The following is a 23,168-nucleotide window of genomic DNA, read 5'->3' as shown; positions in this document are numbered from 1 at the left end:
CCGTGAGTTGGAGCCCCGCGTCAGGTTCTGGGCTGATGGCTCGGAGCCTGGAGCCTGTTTCCGATTCTGTGTCTCCCTCTCTCTCTGCCCCTCCCCCGTTCATGCTCTGTCTCCCTCTGTCCCAAAAATAAATAAAAAACGTTGAAAAAAATAAAAAATAAAAAATAAAAGAATGGCCAAAATCCAAAACACTCAAACACCAAATGCTGGCAAAGAGGTGGAACAATAGGAACTCTCTCATTCATTGCTGGTAGAAATCCAAAATGGTACAGCCACTTTGTATGACAGTTTGACAGTTTCTTATAAAACTAAATATACTCTTATCATACTATCCACCAATAATCCTCTTTGGTATTTTCCTAAAGAGTTGAGTTGAAAATTTATGTTCACACAAAACCCTGTACACAAAACTTTATAGCAGTTTTATTCATAATTGCCAAAATTTGGAAGCAATCAAGGTGTCCTTCAGGAGGTGAATGGATAAGATAAACTGTGAAACAACACTGGAATATTATTCAGTGCTAAAAAAAGATGGAGCAATCAAGTCACGAGAAGACATAAAGGAAACTAAAATGCATATTATTAACTGAAAGAAGCCAGTTTGAAAAGGCTACATAAGTATAATTCCAACTATATGACATTTTGCATAAGGTAGTAATGGAGACAGTAAAAAGATCCGTGAGTTCCAGAAGTTAATAGGGAGAAAGGAATGAATAGGTAGAGCAGAGAGGACTTTTAGGGCAGTGAAAATACTCTGTATGACTCTATATTGATGAAAATATGTATCTACATTTGTCAATATCCATAGAATGTACAAAACCAATATTGAGTCCTAACATTAACTGTGTAGGTTCATAGATGGTGATAAACATACCATTGTGGTGTGGAATACCAATAGTGAGAGAGTTTGTGCATGTGTGGGGACTGGGAAACACTTCAGTTTGTTGTGAACACAAAACTTCTCTTAAAAACTAAAGTTTATTATTTTTAAAAAGCTGACTTAAGAACTCAGCACCAATGACTCAGTTGAGTGTTAATACACAGACTAACAATTCTCAGTTCTGAAGCAGTTCAGAAAGTGGTACTTTGAAGGTTAAATGGTTTTAGAAGTACCTTAAACAAATTAGTTTCCTCATATTTTGTTTTAAATGTAAGTAAAAAAATAATTGATAAAACCAATGCTAACTTAAGTGTGAGAAAATTAAGTATTAAATAATATTCTGAGAGAAGAAAGCACTGTATTATTGCTAACAATAGTTTTTGTACAATATAAGATAAAAACGAATCCCTGACTAGCATTATAGAATTAGATGAAATCTGGTAGTGTAAGAACGAGTGGCAGCTGGATAGGGATTTGGCTACTCATGGTGTCACCAACTAGTTTTATGCCTATAGAAAAAGGAATTTATGGGAAAAGTAAGAGAATTACATTGGTCAGTAAAATATACAATGGAGATATCAGATTAATCAAAACTTAGAAATATCTCCATGGATGGCATGAGAAATGAAAGGCTGCAGATAGATTTGGGAGACATCAGTGCGGCTATCGATAAGATTGTTTAGGAATAGAATGTAACGAGCAATGAACAGAAACAAGGGTGAGATTTTTATTAACTGAGATGTAGATAATTAAGAAGAAGAGAACTATCCAGCATTTAATTGATTAGTAGCTAGGATGGTCATCTAGTTTCCAAGTCACAATCAAAACCAGTGTTTGTGAATAAGTGTTAGACCAGCAGGCAATGAAATATTCTAATTGGCTGTTGGACTTTGATGAATTTTTTCAAATCATAATGATATATTCATTAACATCACTATGCCCAATTAATATCTCAGTTAAAAAAAGTAAAAAATAAAACATTGTAAAATTTTATTCTTTTATTCCTTCTTTTTGCCATATACTCAGAATATGTATTTTGTACATTTTTGTATGCATAATGCCTCTTTCTGAAATCATTCCAATCATGCCCCTATATATTTCCATATCAACTCTTATCATGATGCACTCAAATTTCTTGTTTGTCCATTTTTTCCCCCTTAGAACCCTTGATTCTCAATAGTTCTAACAGTGCCTTATTTACTATTTCACCACCAGGAATGTAGCACAGTGTCTGGCAGATAGCAGGTGCTCAATAAGTGCTGTTTTAACAAATTAACTAATGAACTATTTCTTAGGACTATACTTAGATAGATAAGGGCTATCAAATAAATAGGCTAGAGGAAAGAGCAAGAACTTTGACACTACTTGCAAGTTAGGTGACCCACAGAAAGCCCCATATTCTTTCCCAATTTCCCCACTAATAAAATAGAGATGATAACCTATCTTGCAACATGGTTAAAACGAGTACATTTTATATGCAAATATAATTCCTAATTAGTCTGAGCTAATCAACATGCTTTTAAATGGAATTGTATTACAACAATAACAACAACTACAGGAACAAAAGAAAATCTTATCAGTGCATCCCGTTGTGAGTGTATATGCCTTTTTCTTGTTCTTATAAAAAATGGAAATACCTTTATTAGCCAAAATATCCCTAATCCTGGATGATCCCCATTTTGAAATCAATGCTTACAAAAGCTAAATTTGAAGTCAAGACAACAGCTTTCATAAGAATCCTTTTCTTGAGACTGAGATACAAGGTTTAAGTACCTGGCACTGTTTTAAGTGAATTAAATGTTATCAATGCTGTTAATCTTCACAAAAGCCCCTGAGATAAACTCCTGTTATTCTCATTTTCACAGATGAGGAAACTGAGATACCCAAAGGTGAACTTATCCAAGTCACAAAATTAAAAAGAGAAAGAGTCAAAATTCTTGGTATTCAAAAAGAATTCCAGAACAGTTTATAGAATGCACTTTTATCCACTGTGCCCACAGCTCTCTCATGGAGAGATATGCAAGACAGAGGTAAGATATAGTTAAATATAAGTTTAATTAGTGGTTGTCTCACAGTTACAAATTCAGATATGCAATAAGTATTCTGATATAGGTCAGAAACTTGGATCTGCATAAATATAGAATAGCATCAAAGAAAGAATAAATAAAATGTTTTCTACATGATAGTTTAAAAAGCAATTCATATTTTAAAAAATGTGAATGACTCACACAGATACCTAATAGTATTCATTAAACATTCAAGTTGACTGAGCTTCCATCTTCTCTGTGTATTTCCCAGTGAGGAGGATAATGCATAAATTGTTCTTGAGGAACTTCAATGCCTCCCTTATCCCTCACTCCCCAATTTTTCCTCCAATCTATACCCAGTAGTTATCAATAATAACTCCACCATTTCCCTCTTCCACCTACAAGAACCACACTGTATTAGCAAACTCAACTTGAGGAGACTTCAAGATCAGTCAAAAGGAATATTGATTATCCTGATCTGATGAGGACCATCCTTTTAGAAAGCACTTGAAGTGTGATGTTATTGAAAAACTGTACTCTTTAGATTTTCACCTACATGTGAGTTACCATTGCATGGCAGTCACAATAGAAAGAGCTATAAAGATGGTAGAAAAGAGATAAATAGTGCACTCTTGATCTCAAGTATCCATGAACAGTAGCAAAAACGATAAAAGGAATGTGAATGCATTTTTTTTTTTTTTTTACTGTACCGTTTACTTAGGTCAAGCTTGAGTCCAATGGCTCACCCATAACAGCAACAAATAGCTCAAAGCAATCACCAATGAAGTTTGGTTGCATTATTTATATCTAATGAATCATAACTTAAAGCAGCTATTTAAAAATATCTTAGGGGTGCCTGGGTGGCTCAGTCGGTTAAGCGTCTGACTTCGGCTCAGGTCATGATCTCACAGTCTGTGAGTTCAAGCCCCTCGTCGGGCTCTGTGCTGACAGCTCAGAGCCTGGAGCCTGCTTCAGATTCTGTGTCTCTGACCCTTCCCCTTTTGTGCTCTGTCTCTCTCTGTCTCAAAAATAAATAAACATTAAAAATATTTTAATAGTAGCTCAATTTTTCAAGTCTAGGTATCAAAATATTTGGGAAGGTGATCAGACTTAGAAAGTCTCATGGCTTTCCTTCATTCCTTCCTTCTCTCCTTCCTTTATTTCCTCCCTCTTTCCCTCTCTCCCTCTTTCCTTCTCTCCTTTCTTCTTTCTCTCTTCTTTACTCCCTCTGTCCCCTTCTCCCTTTTCTCTCTCTCCCATCCCCTCTATCCTCTCTTTTAACTTTCTTATTTCTTGGAAAGGATTAGACTCACCACTAGAAATGTCTAAATAGCTACAGTTCTTTCAATAAAATAAAATAATTCTATATATTGCAAATGTCATGTCTCCAATGTTCAAGTAATAGAATTTTTTCTCATTTTGTAATATAAGTACAGTCAAGAAAAAGTAAGAAGCATTGGTTACTTTTTCAAAATAAAAGGGAAATGTAAATTTGAAAATCTGGAAACGTTTTCCTTTTAACTTCTTGAACATCTGATGAAAATCATCAAAGGAAGCAATTCATTGCTACAAAATTCCTACTATCTTGTTGAAAAACACACATTTACTAATTATTATAAAATAATGTGAGTCTTGGAATTTACTATGTAATATTTTATGTATTGAAATTGTTTTAGAAATAAAATCCTACAAGTTTTTAAGTTAATAGTATATAGATTGCAATGTTACTGAAGATACAATAGCCATATGAAAAATCATAATAAACATCTTAGCATGAACTGCATGCATAACCCTATTTTAGCATAAGTACTTGCTGAACTCACCATATCATAAGGCAAGTATTGTGACTTTCTTTCAGAAATGTGGAAAAGCAGTTTGCTATTCTCTCCCACATTCTCTGGGTTTTTATAGGCCAGTTCACTTTGTCTCCACTGTGAAATACCTTAAAAGGTAATAAGGTATTCTGATCTAGTAGTAATTTATTATACCTGTTAATCTTGTAAAATTGCCCTTTGCATGTAATAATTTGTTATTCTTTTATTAGACCTTCTTCTGCATACTGTGTTTATCATAAAGATGTCACCATTGTGATGCCTAGCAACCATTACAATGTTCTGGAGGTGTTTGCATATATTTTCCTGGGGGAGAGATCTGCGTGGTCCCTGCATGGGAGAGCTGTCAGTGTATTCTGATGTATGAGGATAAAAGGAGCCCCTGCTGCAGACTCCAATAAGCTCAAGTCACAGCCTGAAAGCAGTGACTTGGGCATCACTATACCGTGTTAGAAAATGTGTCAATTATCACATGGACCGCCTAAGGGTATTGCCTGGGTCTAGGTCATAAAACCATCAAGACTGAAGGGAGAAAAAATTGATGAAGAAGTAAGTTGAGTTAATTGATAACAAGGAAGCCTGTATATGGAATGTTCATTGTAACTTGAGACCCCCCAATTTTTGTCTGAGAAGCTTTCCTGTGGATGATCCCATGAGTAAAACTAAAGCTGTCTATCTTCTCCGACATAAAGTATGTATAACTGGCATTTTAGGCATTTCCTAAAAGCCAGTAGGTAGTTGTCAAACTAGTCAAGAAGCCATAAAAATAAAAATAAAATCATGCTAATAATGTTATAGTTGTTTTTGCTATTATTGTGATTCTTAATATACAGTGTTATTGTTTATATGTGAATACAGTGGGGACCACTTAGATATGTAGCCTAGGGCTTAAGTCATGAAAGCTTTATGCACCACTTATGTAGGTTTCTGTGCAGTTTACTCAGGGAAAAGGGAAAATACATATTTTTCACACATTTGCAGGGGTTTCTAAGTTAGTTCAATGAGCCCCTTTTCAAATTTCCTTGCGTTCCCTTGAATTACTGATAATATTTAAGGTATTTGTATCAGATGTGTTCCTTTAAGAAACCACTCTTCACTAGGCATGGGAATAAGCATTAAAGAAACCAGCTGTTTAAATAGGGTGCCAAAACTTACCACTTGGTCAGTTTTGCTAAAAATTTTAATTTTTATTATACAACAAATCATTAGTTTTAAGTATATATTGAGGAGACAGTTTGCTCAAAATAGGCAGCAAGCCACACATAGATCCTGAGGTACCCAGGATTACTGCCTCAGACTTTTCAAAAGCACATCCTTTTCAAAATAACATTGTTAGTACAGAGGCACACAGGCCAGAAAATTATCCATCATTTTACTGGTGCTAAACAAAAAAGATTCTTCTAAACTAAATTTTCAGTTTTATATAAAAAAATATAAAAAGACATGGCCTCTCTCACATAAAATATAATAGAAGCATTTTTCATGAGAGTGATGTTAATAGTGATGATAATTATAAGCAATATTTCCCAGTATAGATTTGTTTTCTGGCACTGGATGCTTTCTTTGAAAGTTAAACCAAATATTGAGAAAAGAAAAACAAAAATGAGCTTCATTAAGATGTTTAACTAAAACCTTTTATTTCTTTAACTGGAAGCATGTTCTTACTACCAGCCAGTATTCCAGTGAAGTGGACAGACATTTTATTAAGCCTTATCTCTCATCTATTCTATTTTTGCATAAATTGGTACAATTTTTCTATGTGTGCAAGGACAGCAATGCAATCTTCCAAAGAGATAGTTTAAGTTTTTTATTTATACACTACATGGCAAGTAGGAAGATGACAGTCTCTGGAATCTATAGACTTACCTTTGCTACAAGCTAGCTATGTACCTGCCAAAGTTATAGAAGCCTTGGGTTGCATATCAAAAATAAAAGTTTAATATGGTCATACCTGCTGCAAAAACTACTACTATGAAAACAAGTGGAATAACCGCTGTTAAAATATTTCAGAACAGGCAGTACGACAAAATATTACTTCTAATTGTCCACATTAGGCTTAAATTATAGTCCATCACTATTACATATTACTATTATTTTCAAAGTACACTCAATATTAACGGCCTAGGACTTTTAAAACAGACTAAAACTTTCTTTTGATAGCTAAATAAGTTAAGAAAAGAAGGGCTATTCCAAATAGATATCAGGTTATCAATTTACCATTTTTTTCTTCCTTTATTATAATTAGAGGAATTTGTTCTGAAATGGAATGGATTATAAGGCTATTCCACAAATATATGAAAATTCCAAATTTTGGCCCGGAACTATAGGTCATGAGATAAGATACAATTCAGGTTCAGTATCTTCGGAGAGATTCCACATAAAGGGAGTAAAAGCAGAATGGGGTGGGGAGGGTAGTAATTTAAATTGAAACTGTTTCAAGGGTAATATTATATCACATTCTATTAGAAAATAATAGCAAGAATGGTCCCTGGGCACTAAAATTTAATTGGGCCTGCTCTAATAATACGGGGTGTGGAAAATACACTTTAAAACTGACCTGAGTTGTTTGCTGTGGTTTTCAATGAAGAGTTTCCTTTATCTTATTGCAACAAATTTATCTTCTAGGGATATCACAGGAAAGAAATAGGCAACTCTTCAAACAAGATAAATAGAAACTTTTTAATGAAAACTTCTGTATCTCAGGTTTATAACAATACCCATTCATTTGTACATGTGACATCATAGCTCATGAAAAAGGACTTCAGGCAGAAGAGCCATATTCTCTTAGATAATAAATAAAAAATGTGCTGATATCCAGACTGGGAGTAACCCTCTTGACCAGAGCAGAATTGCTCCTGTATTAGCTCTATACTAACTCACAGAATGCAAATAATAAGGAATACAACCCGGTTAATTAGTTGGAATTAGATGCAGCTCAAGTGACAGAAATCCAAAATGAAAGTAGATAAAATAAAGCCACTTGTTTCATTCTTTCACATAAGCAAAATCTGGGGAATTGAGTGCTCTTATGTGTTCCAAGATTAAAAGGAATATGGATATTATGTCATCAACATGTAGCTTTTACCTCATTGTCCAAGAAGGCTCTTCAAACTCCAACATCCCAAATTCACATTCCAACTGGAGGCAAAGTTGAATGATAAGAAATTGTGCATCATTGAGGATAAAAATAGAAGCTACTGATATATACTCCCAAGACACAAAGAATAAACATTTTTGTTTTCCTTACATTCATCAATCCAGGTTAATTTAGCTGGCTGCTCTTCACTTCTGTGTCCACTAAGGAACATGGATTCCTTCTTCCTTTCTTCTTCTTCATCATTCCTAGTTTTAGTTTATACAGCTGAACCTGGAACATAGACATGTCCACCTTGAAACTCACGTGAAGGGGAAAAAGTAGAACACATGAACAATTTTTCAAGACCTACATCTAGAAGTGACACATATTAATCATTTTACTCATCTTTTGTTGGCAAGAATATCATTATATGGGTACACTTAGAAGTGGGGGGCGCCTGGGTGGCTCAGTCAGTTGAGCATCTGACTCTTGATTTCGGCTCAGGTTATGATCCCAGGGTCATGGGATCACGCCCCACAAAGGGCTCCAGGGTGAGCATGGAGACTACTTATGATTCTCTCTCTCCCTCTGCCCCTCCCCTCTCTCACATATGTGTTTTCTTTATCTCTCTAAAACAAAACAAAACAAAATACAAACAAACAAAAAAGAAGTGATTAAGGGAGGGTAAGGCAGTATCAGCCTGAGCATCTACCTCCCAGCTACAAATTTATTATTATGGAAAAATAAAAAACAAATTTTACTTTTTATTTAGAAGTCTGCTCTATTCAAAATGGTCTATACATTCCTTTTCAAGTCACATATAACTGACACACACCAAACTTTCACTTTCTGGAACATAGTTGTATTTCTATAAAGAAATACTAAGGAACACATTATTTGAAACTTAAGACTTTATTTATTTTATTTTTTTTTTTAATTTTTTTTTTCAACGTTTATTTATTTTTGGGACAGAGAGAGACAGAGCATGAACGGGGGAGGGGCAGAGAGAGAGGGAGACACAGAATCGGAAACAGGCTCCAGGCTCTGAGCCATCAGCCCAGAGCCTGACGCGGGGCTCGAACTCACGGACCGCGAGATCGTGACCTGGCTGAAGTCGGACGCTTAACCGACTGCGCCACCCAGGCGCCCTTGAAACTTAAGACTTTAAAAAAAAGAGGACAAAGAGTTATGAGATGAGATAGGCATTATTGTGATTAGTGCATGAGGAAAAAGCAATTTCCATAAGGATGACATTAGGAATGAAAAATGAAGAAATGATATAGAGAAGGGTGAGGTAAGTGAGTTGTAGCAGAGTCAGAGATGTGGCCTGGGACAAAATCATGAGGATCTTTGAGGCCACACTGAGGATGTCACATTTTATTCTGAGATGCGAAGCCCTGAGACGACCCTGAGCACAGAAGTTACTGATTTTTCTTTTGTCACAATAGGCCTAATCTAGCTGCAAAGTGACTAGTTAGGAGGATATTACAGTAGTCCAGAAGAGGAAGGATGATGTTGGCCTTGCGATGTGGTCAGATACTGGACAAAGTCGGCTGACGGTTTGGATGCGGTGGGCAAAACAATAAAAGAAATCTCAAGTACTTTGAAGCAACTGGTAGAATGGATGGAGGCACTATGGACTGGCAAGGGAAACTGGCAAAGGATAAGCAGTGGAGACGAAACCAGGAGTTATATTTGGAACATGTTAAGTCTGAGTTGTAGATTTCTATCTGTGTTAACTTGAGCAAGTAACTATATCCCACATTTCTTACCTATAATTTGAGAATAATAATATTATCAACTTCATGGAGTTATTATGAGGACTAAATTAGTTAAGACATGTAAACCTTTAGAATAGTGACTACAACATAATAATGGCACAATGGGGCTAAACAACAGAAAAATATAAATGTCAAAGAGAGATCATTGGGAGAGAAGTTGGGCATATGAGTCTAGATTCAGACAGGCAGTCTTGGGCTAAGGGTAGAAATGTGAGGGCTCTAGCATCTGGGTGGTATTTAAAGCTCTAGGAGTGAGGGAGATGACTTAGGAATTGAGTGTAGATAGAAAACTAAGGAGCTCAGATGCTTAGATTGAGAAATCAATCCAGCGTTTGGAAGTGAGGAAAAATTAAGAAACCTGGAAAAGAAAACTAAAAAGAAGTAACCAGTGAGGGCATGGGAGATCCCAGTGAATAGGATGTAAGACTTTGTGTTTCCAACTTGACATACAGTGGGCCCAAAGGACCAAGACTAAATTAATAAATGGAATAAAGTGATATTTTCTTAGTGTAGTGCTGAAGTTAAAGGGACTGGTATTACACAGACATAATTGGCTGTAACTGAACACATATTGACAAAATGTGACTCCACCCCTTATTTCACATGGCCTCAGAAGCATTTGTTTAAAAATGTACCTTAAAATTTTGTCAGAAATGTATATCGAGACTACATGTTTATAGTCTTCAAAAGTCATCATGACATATGTTCACATATAGTGTTCTAGCACCACCATATTCTATAACATGTCAAAGATCACCAGAGGGGTTTCTCTCTAACACATTCAGCTCTACTTCATGATCTTTCTTTTATTGTATTTAACCTTATTATTAGAAGCTCATTCCAATAATAGAGAAGGGAGAAGCAAGATTAAATATATTTATATCTGTTTTGGTCTTCTTACCTTGCCATTGCATACCTTGCAATCATTCTGGGATTCAGAACCTCTTGAATATGTAGTTCAAGGAAAAACTGAAAGCCATTATTTTTCAAAATAAAAAATAGTTTGGGTTTTGATTTGAAGCGAAGGTTAAGTTGTAGCCTATCAAATCAGTTTTCTCAATATCGGGTGTTGTGCTTTAGAGGTAACAGCCATGTAGTCTAAACAATTTTACATTTTCTTGACAAAACATTTATGTCATATCATGGTGGCTTAAAGGGTCTGAGTCCAAAATGGAATGGACTAGAACTAACTAGTAAGTTAGGCATGATTGGGAAATGTTATTTTCCTTCAGAAGGGCAAGAATTCAATTTAATTTTCTAGAAAAGGTAATTTAGAAGTAATACTGCAGTATCTATGTTCATGCAAATGTAAGCAAACCAAACACATGCATGACACATGCACACACACACACATGCACGCACACACACACACATACACACTTTTAACATATTTCTAAAAGGTGAACGAGGACAGGAAAGGACACTGTAAGAAACAGTAAGATCAGACCAGTGACATTTAATTTCCAATAGCACATTGCCAGAGATAGAACATAAGGATAAATATTTAAGTTACATGTAATGTTATAGACCAAGAGCTCTGTTTCTCTAATCAAAACTAGTACAGGGATCTGCCAGTTGCTCAACCTCATGACCTAAGGTGATAGAAGATTCATAGCAAACTAAAACCAGCTGGATAGATGTGTAGAGTACACACAGCTGACTCCAAATCCTTGAATGGATGTACAAACACAAATATGCATGTGTACACTGTGCGTCTGCTTCCTGTCAACTGCCCTCATTAGGTGGGATAAAGGCTCAGGCACACATTTAATATAATTGCTAGTAAATATGGTAACTATTTTCTTCTACTAAAGTTACAAAATTCTTTGAATTTTATATCAGGGACTAAATTTGTAATGGAAGATGATGTTTGATGGTGTTTAAATGCAGAGTATGTCACTTTATAAAGCATAGGCCTCTTTTAAGTTATTTTTTTTTAACTTCTTGACATGTGTCACAATTTGGAATTCTGCTCTCATGGGATAAATGCCAGATTACATGGTGTAGTATTTTTATCCTCTGTACTTTCGCTGTAGAAGCATACAACATCAAAGGAGAGGCACATCACTCACATCAGCAGAAAATGGAATAGGACTATAATATGCTGGCTTTGATCTTGCCTTCTCGTAATTATCTTGGCTGCATGCATGCATTGAGAGTAAGATTTGAATTAATAAGGCCAAGAAATCTTAGAAAATGTAAGAGGTATCCCTGAATATAAACCTCACCTATCTTCAACATGATAGATTGCAGTGAAGTCTACCCAGTTGTGAGTTGTTAATTTAAAGCATTAATCGTGAAATGTTATTTTCTCTTAAAACTTGTCACTGCTATATTTAAGACAGCAACGCTGGCAATTAAGACATAATCACTTTTAAGTTCAACTCACCTCTAATAAAGAATATTTACCTAATGTTCATCTGGTTTCATGTGGGTTTTCACACCACAGGACCTAGGGTAAAAATCATTAAATGTCTTTTTTTTTTTAAGTCATCATTGCAGTTCAGTCCACTCATTACAAATTACTAGAATATTGCCTCAGGAAAGATATTGCTTTTGATATGGAAAGTAAATCAAATCATCAACATCTACATAGGATCTATAGACAGAGAATGGGGATATTATATTCTGAGCTAGTCTCTTCATTTTCCTATTTGCTTGTTTACCAGTGTCGATTGTCATACTGGCTGAGAGGATTCTATCTTCCCCTACATGAGTAAAAATTACCCTGTGTATTGGAGGTTAATAAGGTGGCTATGTTTCAGAAACATCAAAGGCCAACACACTCTAGAGATTAGAGAGAATTCGGCAGCAAAATATTTCTGCAATATGTGAGGATTCAATTCCCTTTGTACCTGATTAGCTACCACACATGAGAGGCGTAGCCCTCTGTCGACACCAAATAGTAGGTGTTTCACTCACATAAAGATGTCTCACAAGACATTGTGTACTGTCCTAACTGGAGACTGCTTCACCTACAGTAATTTCAAGATTATTCTTATAAACTTGTTAACGAATCTGTACCTGAAATAAATTAGAACCAAGGTATTCCATTTTTATGCACTAAATGCAAGTTAAATGCACATGAATAGAGCCATCAGATTGAATAATATGGAAGTCAGTCTCAGTTCCCCTCAAAACCTTATACGAAAAGAAAAGAAGAAAAAAGATGTTCTAAATCTTAGAAAGCAGGGTTAGAAGCCATTTGTGTAGCAAACTGACAAAAGAACAAATTTCTCTGAAGAAACGTTTCCTCTCAGGATTTAGAATAGCTCCTGATTCTCTCTAATGACCCAAACTCATTTTGTAATAAATTAGGGTTGAGAAATAAAGAATTTCCTTCCAAGAAAACAGCAGCCACAACTTTCATATTTTTTTCAGTGTTGTGAATTCTAGTTTGTGGTATAAACAGTAATAAAAGCATTTGCTTCCTAAAAGTGGTGTTCGATTCTATCTAGTGACTTTCCGAGAGAGCTAAACATACAGGATACTCTTTCACTGATGCTCCTATATACAGGCCGGGAAAGCTGAAAATAAAAAGCATTGCAGAGTTGTGATAAGGAATGATACATATTCTTGTCTCCCATTGCAGACTTCCCATATCCCTGGTTTGTGCTTTGACGTGGTGTGTTTGCCTCTGTTTGGTTATCTGTAGAGTGGGCCAGGAGCCAAACAAGAATTCAATTCCAGTGGAAAGGGAAGCTTTGTTTGTACCCCACCTCCTGAAGTGCTGACAAGCAAGAAACCAATCATTCTCCTAAGTATGTGCTAGCTTCCCATGGAGGTTTTATTTTTCACTCTGGGTAAAATGAGAAATGTTGAAAGTTTACAGACCAACAATTAGCTAACCCAAAGTAAGCATCTAGTCTTTAGTAACAGGAAAGCATCTTAAAGGAGAGGCAGATCTTGTCACCACTGGAGTTAAAACGCTGGAGGAACTTGCTAATTTAGGGGAGAAAAAGGCATGTGAGCAGGTGTACCACCACAATCAGAAATATTCTTAAAACAAAAGAAAGAGCACAAGTATCATGAGGTAGGCTATCTATATCCAAAGAAGGAGTAAGCCTCAGCAATCAGAGTTGGCCTCTTGTTGCAAAATTCATATGGTCTCAGTAGCTTGCGGCCCTGCCAACCAAAATTCTAAAAACTGTTTTTTTTTCCCCCTCTCCCACATCGCCCAAGTTCCTTGCAGTCTTAAGTGTTGGAGAAAAGGTCACCAGAGTTAAAGCAGTGGCTGGGAGGACTTCCCATATAAGCAAAGCCCATTCCCAGTGGCTGTTACATGTTCATTTTTCCAGCTGAATGAAATCCAACAAGAGCAGGCTTGGATTCAGGCTCACATCAGTCCAGTCCCTTCAGCGGGGCCTGGATATTAAAGTAGGGGTGATTTAGGGAGCTGTGTGTGTCGGCATCCATCAGCCAAGAAGCGCAAAACACTGCTCAGATCTGGGAAGCCCTTCAGCTTGGCCGCGTGCTCTCACCACCGCCTAAGAGTATTTGAGCACAAGATTTCTTTCCTTGTGCATTGAATGATTGTGGTGCACTCTTCGAACAGAAGGAAATATAAGACATCCAGAGTGGTTTAAGAACACCAAAGCTTCCTTCTCTGGTTTTTACTTGAACATAAAGTATATTTAAAATGCCTAAAGTTATTTTATACCAGAAATGTACAGATTCCAATATCAGCACCAGATATAAAAGTAAATTATTTCAGTAATAGAACGTTGTGGTGCAAAAACTCCTCGACAAACAACAGCTCCTTCATGATCTCTAAGCCTATCAATTACATTTTATTATTTCTCTGAATTGTGGCATTGAAAAAATTTTAGTGTTAGGTTGTTTATAGCACTTGCATATTTCTTCAGAATGCCTAAAACAAAGAGACTTTCCTGCAAATGACAGACTGTAATTTCCATATTTCAACAAATCTCTTTCATTTCCTAAATAAACAACAGAAATTTCTATCTGAGGTCCCTGTGACCTGATGACTCAGCCAGTAATTCAAACTCCTAGTGCCTCATGCAAGCAACATTTTGGAGAACTGTGGATTTAAGGGTTGTGCTGGAGAAAACAGCCATTTCAGAAAGACAGTGGGTGAATTTTCATTCCCATTAAAAGTATTCCCATATAGGGCTGATATTTGACTCACTTGTTTTCTGTCAATAATTTCGGGAGAGACAGAACTGATTAGAAGCTTCAACTCCAGTATTTACATCTCTGACTTTGCCCCTACATTTCACTTAAAATATAGACACCAGGGACATTCTATCCTGAGCTATGTAAGGGGAAGGGTGTGTTACTGTTTTATTATTGCTACCAACCACATGGCATAATTTCACAGGTGTAATTATTACCCTGATCCCGGGCTTTTCTATTGAATTAAATATTGCAGATTTCTGTTCCCACACCAGCTAAGGTGACTTTTTTTGTGTGTAATTTTACCAATAATACAGTCTATCAAAATAATTAAACATAAATTCAAGGTAAAAAGAGATTGTGATTTTTTTTTAAATGTTGAATCCTGACCTGAAGTGAAAAATGTTAATAAATACAAAAACATTGTTGCCTCTCCAACTGTCCGGATTATGCTACTAAAAGATGCATGATAGTCGTATTAAAATCTCAAGACATTTGTGACTTTATAAAAAAATAGAACTAGAAAGTTCGAGACCAGAAATATATATGCATGAAAACTACATACAAGTATTTTATGTTTCTTAAATGAAAACAGGGAATAGTAAACTAAATAAAGAGAAGAGCTATGAGGAGTTATGCACTTTGAAATATTTACAATTTATTGTTATTTGCTAAACATTGAAAATTTTTCAGGAATTTTTTCTACAGAATTTAAATAGAAATCCTTATAAATCTGCTCCGGTTAGTGTCTTATCTGGCAGGCTATGTGCATAATGCCAAAATGCTTCATTTACCTCATTACCTGGGATGCACAGAGGTTTGTATCCTGCCTCTTTGGGCCTAATATAGTTTTTGAGAAACACCAAGTAACTAAAATATTTGATGTGAAGTAAAGGCTTTAGGTGATCCTTAGTTAACCTATACAACTCAACAGGTATTTCTCAAACACCCTCAAGAGACACTAGCTTTACTTGTGGTATCTTTTGCCACAACAGTCATGGACTCTCTAACTGACTGCTAGCTCATTCTATCTGAAGTCAGAATCAGTCCAAAAGCAAGGTTCTCTCTTTTTCTTCTCTGCCTCACACCTTGCGTCAAGTATAGTTGACACTTAATAAGTAAAGTACATAATTAGAAAGAATACAGAAAGATCACTTTATGTAAACAACGTAAATGTATTAAGCAAAAATAAAAGTTTTTCAACCAGTGTGGATGCAATGGTGCAGTCAATAAACACAGTTAAGCAGTCAAAAAATAATAATACACACTTTCCATTTCTCTTGTATCTCAGTGTAGAAAATACTAATATGGACTTACCTGTAATGGTCAACCATACTTGTAAATGTCTCCATTCCATGCTTTTGAATTCCTACACAGACTATAAGTACTACAGATTCTCTAATGGATCTGGTTATCCACAAAGACTGAGAATATTTTTGTTAGAAAACCCTCAACTTGGGGGCGTCTGAGTGGCTTTGTAAGTTAAGCGCCTGACTCTCAATTTTGGCTCAGGTCATGATCTTGTGGTTCTTGGGATGGAGCCCTCATCAGGCTCTGCACTGACAGCATGGAGCCTGCTTGGGATTTTCTCTCCTTCTCTCTCTGCCCCTCTCCTGCTCTTGCACTGGCTCTCTCTCTCTCTCTCTCTCTTTGAAAATAAATAAATAAACAAAAAAATAAAGAAAAGAAAACCCTCAACTTGGCCTGAAACTTGATGTCAGGCTGTGGCAAGGTTGTAGAAGCAAATGCTGTCTTCTTAATCTGAGCACTCTTTACTTTCTCTGCAAGTAAACCAGCAAGTAATTCCTAAGGAATTTTGGTAACATTTGCCTTGATTCGGCAATGTCTTTTATTTGGGGTGCGGGGAGCAATTTCTAAATGACCTCAATTTTTTTCAGATCACATGCCTATCATTCCTGGTCGTCTTTGTAAAGCAGATCATATGTTCCTGTGAGTCCTTTCAGATTTCAATTGCTCATTTACATATGCTCTGAGATCTATAATCTTACCAAGTCTATTGCTATTCAGTTCATAAAATATTGTTTCAGATAGAAACACTTGACCTCTAAGAAGAGTCAGTGAAAAAGATGAATGCTGTATTTGACCTTACAATGCTTAGTGTCTAGTGAGAAAAACAGAAAAGTAAACAAAAAAATCAAAACACACTATGATAAAGTCTATGTTAGGTATAATATAGGATTTCAAGGAAGCATATCACCTAATTCAAATATGGAGGTTCAGAGATGTCTTCTTAGAGAAAGTAGAAGTCTAAATTGAAGTCTGAAGGATCAAATGAAACCTGAGGTAAGTTTGAAAGTGGACTGGCTCATTGGAGGGTGGAGCAGCTGGGCTATAAGGTAAAAAACCTGGATGATCGGGAGAGTGCTCTAAACAAAAGATTCCACATAAAGGTCCTAAGGCAGGAGGAAACAACTGCCAGGGTCAGTATGTTAGAGAGGAGACATCTGGAATCAAGTAACACAGAGTCTTGAAAGTGACATGGAAGTATTTAGACTTCAGTCTAAGAGCAACAGAGAGCTGTTGGAGGAGATTCTAGGAGAGTGGTGACAGGACAAGATTTGTGTTTTAGGAAAATCACTTTGATAGGGGCGTGTGCATAGCAGATGGGAAGAAGATAAGACAGAGAGGACAGTAAAGTAACCCTGATCTGGCTGAAGATGGACTTTACCCAGGAAGTGGGGCACACTATGCTCTGGCCCTGGAGAGCAGCGATAAGAATGTACACAGACAGACAGATAGATATTTTTGAGTCAATATCTGAGTGCCTATATTTTCTTTTAAAAAAAAAAGCTGTTATAATACATTAATAGGGTTACGTGTTAAATAGAGTTAAAAGATCAGACTGAAGATTAGAAAATGTGAATATGTTGGGTAGCAGTCTTCAAAGCTGTGGGGGTTTTTCCAATAGTTCATTCAGTAAAACGGGTATGTACGATGAAAAGCGTGACCGAGTAGTTGCTCTGGAATTGTGTTTTACAAGTGCAGTGCAGAAAAAGAGATACTATAGAAGTGGGGGACTGATAGCTATATGGTTTCATGAGTTTGTGCCAGGGACAAACACAAACATGTGTTGGGGCTGGAAATAAGAGCAAGTTTATTACAAGAAGATATGTGCAGCTTTTATGGTAATCTGTGATGACTTCTGCTTAGTTATATACTAACTTCTTGTATAGATCAAGAAATGGGTATTTTATAATCCCTAACCCCTAAGCACTACAATCTAAGCTTGGGGACATCGAGAGCAAGAGGTTGCTGATGAGTGGGTTGTGTGTAGAGAAGTTGTAGGGAGGATAAATGAAAAAATGGAGATCACTAAAGGCACCATATAAGTGAGTGCATAAGATAGTCGGAATGATTAAGTAGTTTTTGGATAAAGATTCAGGAATTAGAGTTAAAATTTCTTGATCTGATAGTATTTCTAGATGACAAATCCATGAGATACTCATGGAAATGGGTAGCCAAACTGAGTGTGTAATCTGTGCATCTATGGGTGCATGGGTGGATGGGTGGGTGGGGTTAGCAGGGGAGATCAAAGTTAAGAGCCATGAATGTGGACAGTAGAATGGATAACCTGCATGAAAAGCATTGTCACAAAGCATAGTGCCTGGGTATTAAAAAAGGCAATGCAAATCCTTAACTGTGGAGCAGTAAGAAAAACAGAAGATGGTAGCAGTGAGGGAGGACAGGCAGTGAGTTGGGAAGGTAGGCACTTGGGACAGCGTGTATCGTTTAAAACTCATAATTAGGACGTAGCAGAATGCCTTTTCCACCTTTAGATCCTGTGATAAATACGTAGTTAAGAAGGACTATAGAAGTGTTTCATATTATACAACGTTCCAGAATATTCTCTATGAATTTTGAGAGGGAGGAAAGGAGAAGCAGGGAGAAATGAAGCAAAGAAAAAATGGGTATGGGAAAGAAAGCAACACAGGCAGTAACTGGAAGGCTTAGAAGTTTAGGTAGTGACCAAGGATTAGAGGAACATGAGATGTCGTGTAATTAGATTAAATGCAATTAGAAAATAACGTTTGAAGTTAGTCAAACAAAGGGATTCAGGGAGTTTTGCCAAAGAGAATGTTCCTTTTGGTAACCAACGGCTCTGGTAGCATCTGAATACGCCAAAGAAACTTGAAAGACTTTTCTCAAAACAGAGAGCAGAGTCTGACATCACTTTCACATGACTGAAAAAAACAGAAGTTTAATTGAACTGGACTCATTATGAAACCTCACTGAATTCCATTATCAATTAGGAAAGACCTCGTACTAGCATAACCAAACAATAATTTTCCTGACTTCCTCATTTTTTCCTGCTTTTTTTGGCCATGAAGAAGCCAGAGGAATATTCAGGAATGTTGGGATGGGGAAAGTAAGGGAGGATTACAGTTCTGGCTCCTGACTCTACTCCACTTCAGCTTCCCACCCTTTGCTCTTCCCTGTCTCTAAAAAAAGCAGAATAAAGCTTATTTTTAACAAAGTTGACTCTTCTGTCTCCATTCGGCTTATTCAATAATTTTGAACTAGAAAGACCTAAAAATCAGGTCATATGACCTGCTTGAAAACACCCCTAGAATGTGAGAAGCAATCTGAATGAACTTTAATAGTGCCTTGCTGAGATATATTTAACCACAAAATGTTGGGGTTGCTTAAAGGAAAGATAACATGAAAATTATTCTGTTATCTTTGTATTGTCTAGTACTCACCCCTGCCTCCCAGTGGTCTTGAGTATGGCAAGGCTGAGAAGCAGACTGCAGCCAGTATAAATTCCATTAAAATATTGCATTAACCAGAATTTGGTCCTGAACAGAGAGCACCACTAGCTGAAAAGATGCTGGAGCGTGATGAAAAATTTAGCTTATGTTGATTAACTATCTTGAGAAATATAATTTTTGTGAACCTTTAAATTATTCTGAAATTAAGTTTTATAGTAGCTGTATATGTATATGGGCATATTTGTGGGTACAAAAGAGATGAAGGTAGCTTTGCTGTATACTTTGCAAGGCAAATTTCTCTGACATCATCACAAAACAGGAATACTTTTCCCCCTCTTTAATATTGGCTAAATTTTTCCATTAAACTAAAATACTGAGTTTGATTATATAGAAATATCTACCTGTGGCTATTATTTTTTTATTTATCATTTTGTATAACTTGATCTTTATACAATGTGAATGTCAACTGCATATGATTTTGCCTTTTGATGTTAAAAGCTTTTGTCCATTGGTGGGACAATTATAATGATAGCATTTTCAGAGTTAAAATGTATTTTAAGCTGCAATAGAGCATAATATTTAGGGAACTTTTAATGTGCCAGTAGGTGCTGAATTACATATTTGAGTTACCCCATTTTATCTGATGACTCTTTTATTTGTAGAGTTTAATAAATATTTCTTAAACTCTTCAGAGTAGACGAGGTCTCCTTTATCTAATTTCCTCTTCTGGGATTCATAAGAGACTGTACAAGTAATTCTACACTATTACTAAAATTCTCAGACTAAGAAATCCAACAAGCTCTCAGGATAACATATTTCAGTGTTTAACAACAGGTGTATTGAGAGTTTTCACTACTTTCTTCTAGCATTTTTAACTAAATCTATATCTTGTTGTTTGTTTCACCGTGGATGTAATGAATAACAAGACAAACGGACAAAAGTATTCCTTCCTTTCCTTCAATATCTGAACTTCACACTTGCTTTGTCTCATTCAATCTTTTATAATGATTCCTTGTAATTGGGAATACCTCTCTTGAAAATGCTTAAAAAAAAAAAAATATATATATATATATATATATATATATATATATATATATATAACAAATGGAATGGAATGGTACCCATAGATAAGAAACTTGGGTATAACTAATTTGTCTTGCTTCATCAAACATTGGGTCCTAAGAATTTCAAAACAGGGTATACTTGCAAATGAATACACTGGCCATAATATTCAAATTCAGTTTCATTTTCTTATACAGTCCCTGTAAAGATGATCTTTAAGGTTTTTGTGTCATCATCGATTTACATAAAGTATATGAAATATTTTTCCTACCTTGTGTATAAAATAAAAAATGCACTGGGATTTCTATTGAAAACTTTAAAAAATGTAATAGATTCTCTTTTTCTATATGATTTTTAGAATAAAATTATTAGTTAATTTCCTATACTATCAACTCTTTATTCTTGGGTACAATAATTTGGATGTAAATTTTAAAAAATAAAAAATAAAATAAAAAAAAAGTTAAAAAAAATACTGAGGCGGGGTGCCTGGGTGGCTCAGTAGGTTGGGCGTCCGACTTTGGCTCAGGTCATGATCTCATGGTCCGTGAGTTCTAGCCCCACATCAGGCTCTGTGCTGACAACTTGGAGCCTGGAGCCTGCTTCAGATTCTGTGTCTCCCTCTGTCTCTCTGCCCCTCCCCTGCTCATTCTCTATCTGTCTCTCAAAAATAAATAAACATCAAAATTTTAAAATAAATAAATAAATAAATAAATAAACAAACAAACTGAGGCAAATTACAACAATTTGTAAACTGTACTTATTGTAAGAATCAAGTGTAAAAATAATGCTGTAAGACTTGCAATAGTAATAAACTTAAGCCAGTTCAAATCTACTACAGAATAACTAAGTAGTTCCTGAAGACAGTCACGTTTTTTGTCCTTTTCCCCATAAACTGGAATGGTACCAAGGGACCAGGCAGCTCCATATACCTAGGTGGGGTGGAAATAGAAGAAATCCATCAGGAGAAAAAAACTGAGGGACACTCAACTTCTATACTTCGTCACCTTCCCAGTACCCTCTCCCCAGCTGCCCCCAGCTCACTCTGCAAGTCAGCAGGCAGAAAGATGCAGCCAGAAAAAACGTTGTTTTAATTGTTCATCTGATGTAAGACCCCAAATTATTCTATCTTTATATAAGTTAGTATATTTGTATTGGGGGCTTGTAATTTCAGAACCAGAAAAACAAATATGGGGAAATCTTCATAGGAAAAATATGCTTTAATACTTTTCTCAGTGGGAGAGGATATGGGAGTAGAAGCAATATATAAGTTCAAATATTCAGTGTAGTGGATTACAACCTGTCTAATCAATTGACAAAGGATTTCCTCTAGTGACTAGTCATGGGTCATCAGGCAAGTTACATCAACTTTATGTACCCAAATTTCCTCATCTATAAAATAATGATATTCATAGTTCACAGAGTTGTTTTGAGGAATGTTATATAGTTTTTAAAAGTCAATTTATGGATTTAGAACAACATTTGGTATGCAGTAAGAACTCAATAACTAGTTGTTACTTTATAATGTATTTCATTTAAAATTCACATTCCTGCTAATCTTCTTAAATTATGACTTTGTGATGCAAACATTTTAACAATATCAGGGCTTCCCAGTCAATAAAATGTTTCCTCACTTAAAAACTCAAACCACTATTCTAATATTCACTTTAAGGTTTTCTTCTATATAAAAACTTGTTTTCTGTTTCCTATCTGAGGTATGCTTATCCATACAATTTCCATCTTTGATTCACAGTGTATAGTATTCACAGATGTATAGCTGGTGCTATACTTATGCTATTTGAACTTTCTGTATTTATATGCAGCCCATGCAAAGATGTTAAGTTGTTCATAACAGTAAAACTGTCTATATTTGGGTCCGCATTTTGAATACAACCTAAAAATAAACTCGTTTAAACTGGAGACTAGCTCACTGGTTTAATGAACTTGTTTTTCACTAAAGAAATCTGAGTTCTGAAATGTATTGGTTTATTAGAGGACAACTGTAATCTAAGCCTTGTTTATTCCAATGGATCTCATTCTCACTGTCACCTACCCCAACTCTATTCCTCCACTTCTACTTCCTTCAGACACAGAGGAACACTTCACACACACGCACTGTGGTGTGATTGACTATTCCCATTCACAGTGCCAGTCAAGGCATGTTTAAGATGAATTAGTTTATGCGAAAGTAGAAGTTTGCTATTCACCTACCTATATGTTGTCAGCATCTCTGACAGATCCCAGTGACTTCTACCACTAAGGGCAAGGAAGAAATAATCTATTCATACACTTCTTACAGATCATCTGATCACAGTAATTTCTTCAGAATTATGAATGGAATCGAGGGGGAACAAGCTTCATTGTCTTTTATAGCCATTTAACAATCTCTAAGCTTCACTAGAATCTTCTCATTGGGGAGTGTTCTGCCCAATGTCTTCCTCTGTATTTATTAGTTTATTAATTTATTTGTTACATTTTATCTTGGCGCTCCCTTTGAAAATGTGTAACAACATGATGCATTTGGTCTGCTCTGTTTAAAGTTAAATACTGCCTTTTTAATTTTCACTTCCAATAGAAGATATGTGACAAATGACATAGTAATTTTCCTATTTCTTCATGTTCATAAAACATTGATAATATGATTTTT

General features: G+C 35.8%; 1 long non-coding RNA gene across 4 annotated transcripts in view; it reads right to left on the bottom strand.

Moving 5' to 3' along the window:
* The window catches only part of LOC147572038 (uncharacterized), a 169,100-nt gene extending 152,397 nt beyond the window's left edge, over positions 1–16,703 (bottom strand). For 2 of the 4 annotated variants that reach the window (XR_015247036.1, XR_015247034.1), the window contains exons 1-3: positions 16,050–16,703; positions 11,986–12,048; positions 7,987–8,106 (exon numbers count right to left, since the gene is read on the bottom strand). This is a non-coding gene — a long non-coding RNA (uncharacterized LOC147572038). Of the gene's footprint in view, positions 1–192; positions 8,107–11,985; positions 12,049–16,049 lie in introns of all 4 variants that reach the window. The other 2 variants (XR_015247033.1, XR_015247035.1) reach the window with 2 other exon arrangements.
* Positions 16,704–23,168: the final 6,465 nt, after the last annotated feature.

This window comes from Puma concolor, chromosome F2 (assembly GCF_028749965.1).
Source record: "Puma concolor isolate L17-30 chromosome F2, mPumCon1.1.hap2, whole genome shotgun sequence".
Taxonomy (NCBI): Eukaryota; Metazoa; Chordata; class Mammalia; order Carnivora; family Felidae; genus Puma; species Puma concolor.
This window is presented reverse-complemented; position numbering and strand designations above follow the sequence as displayed.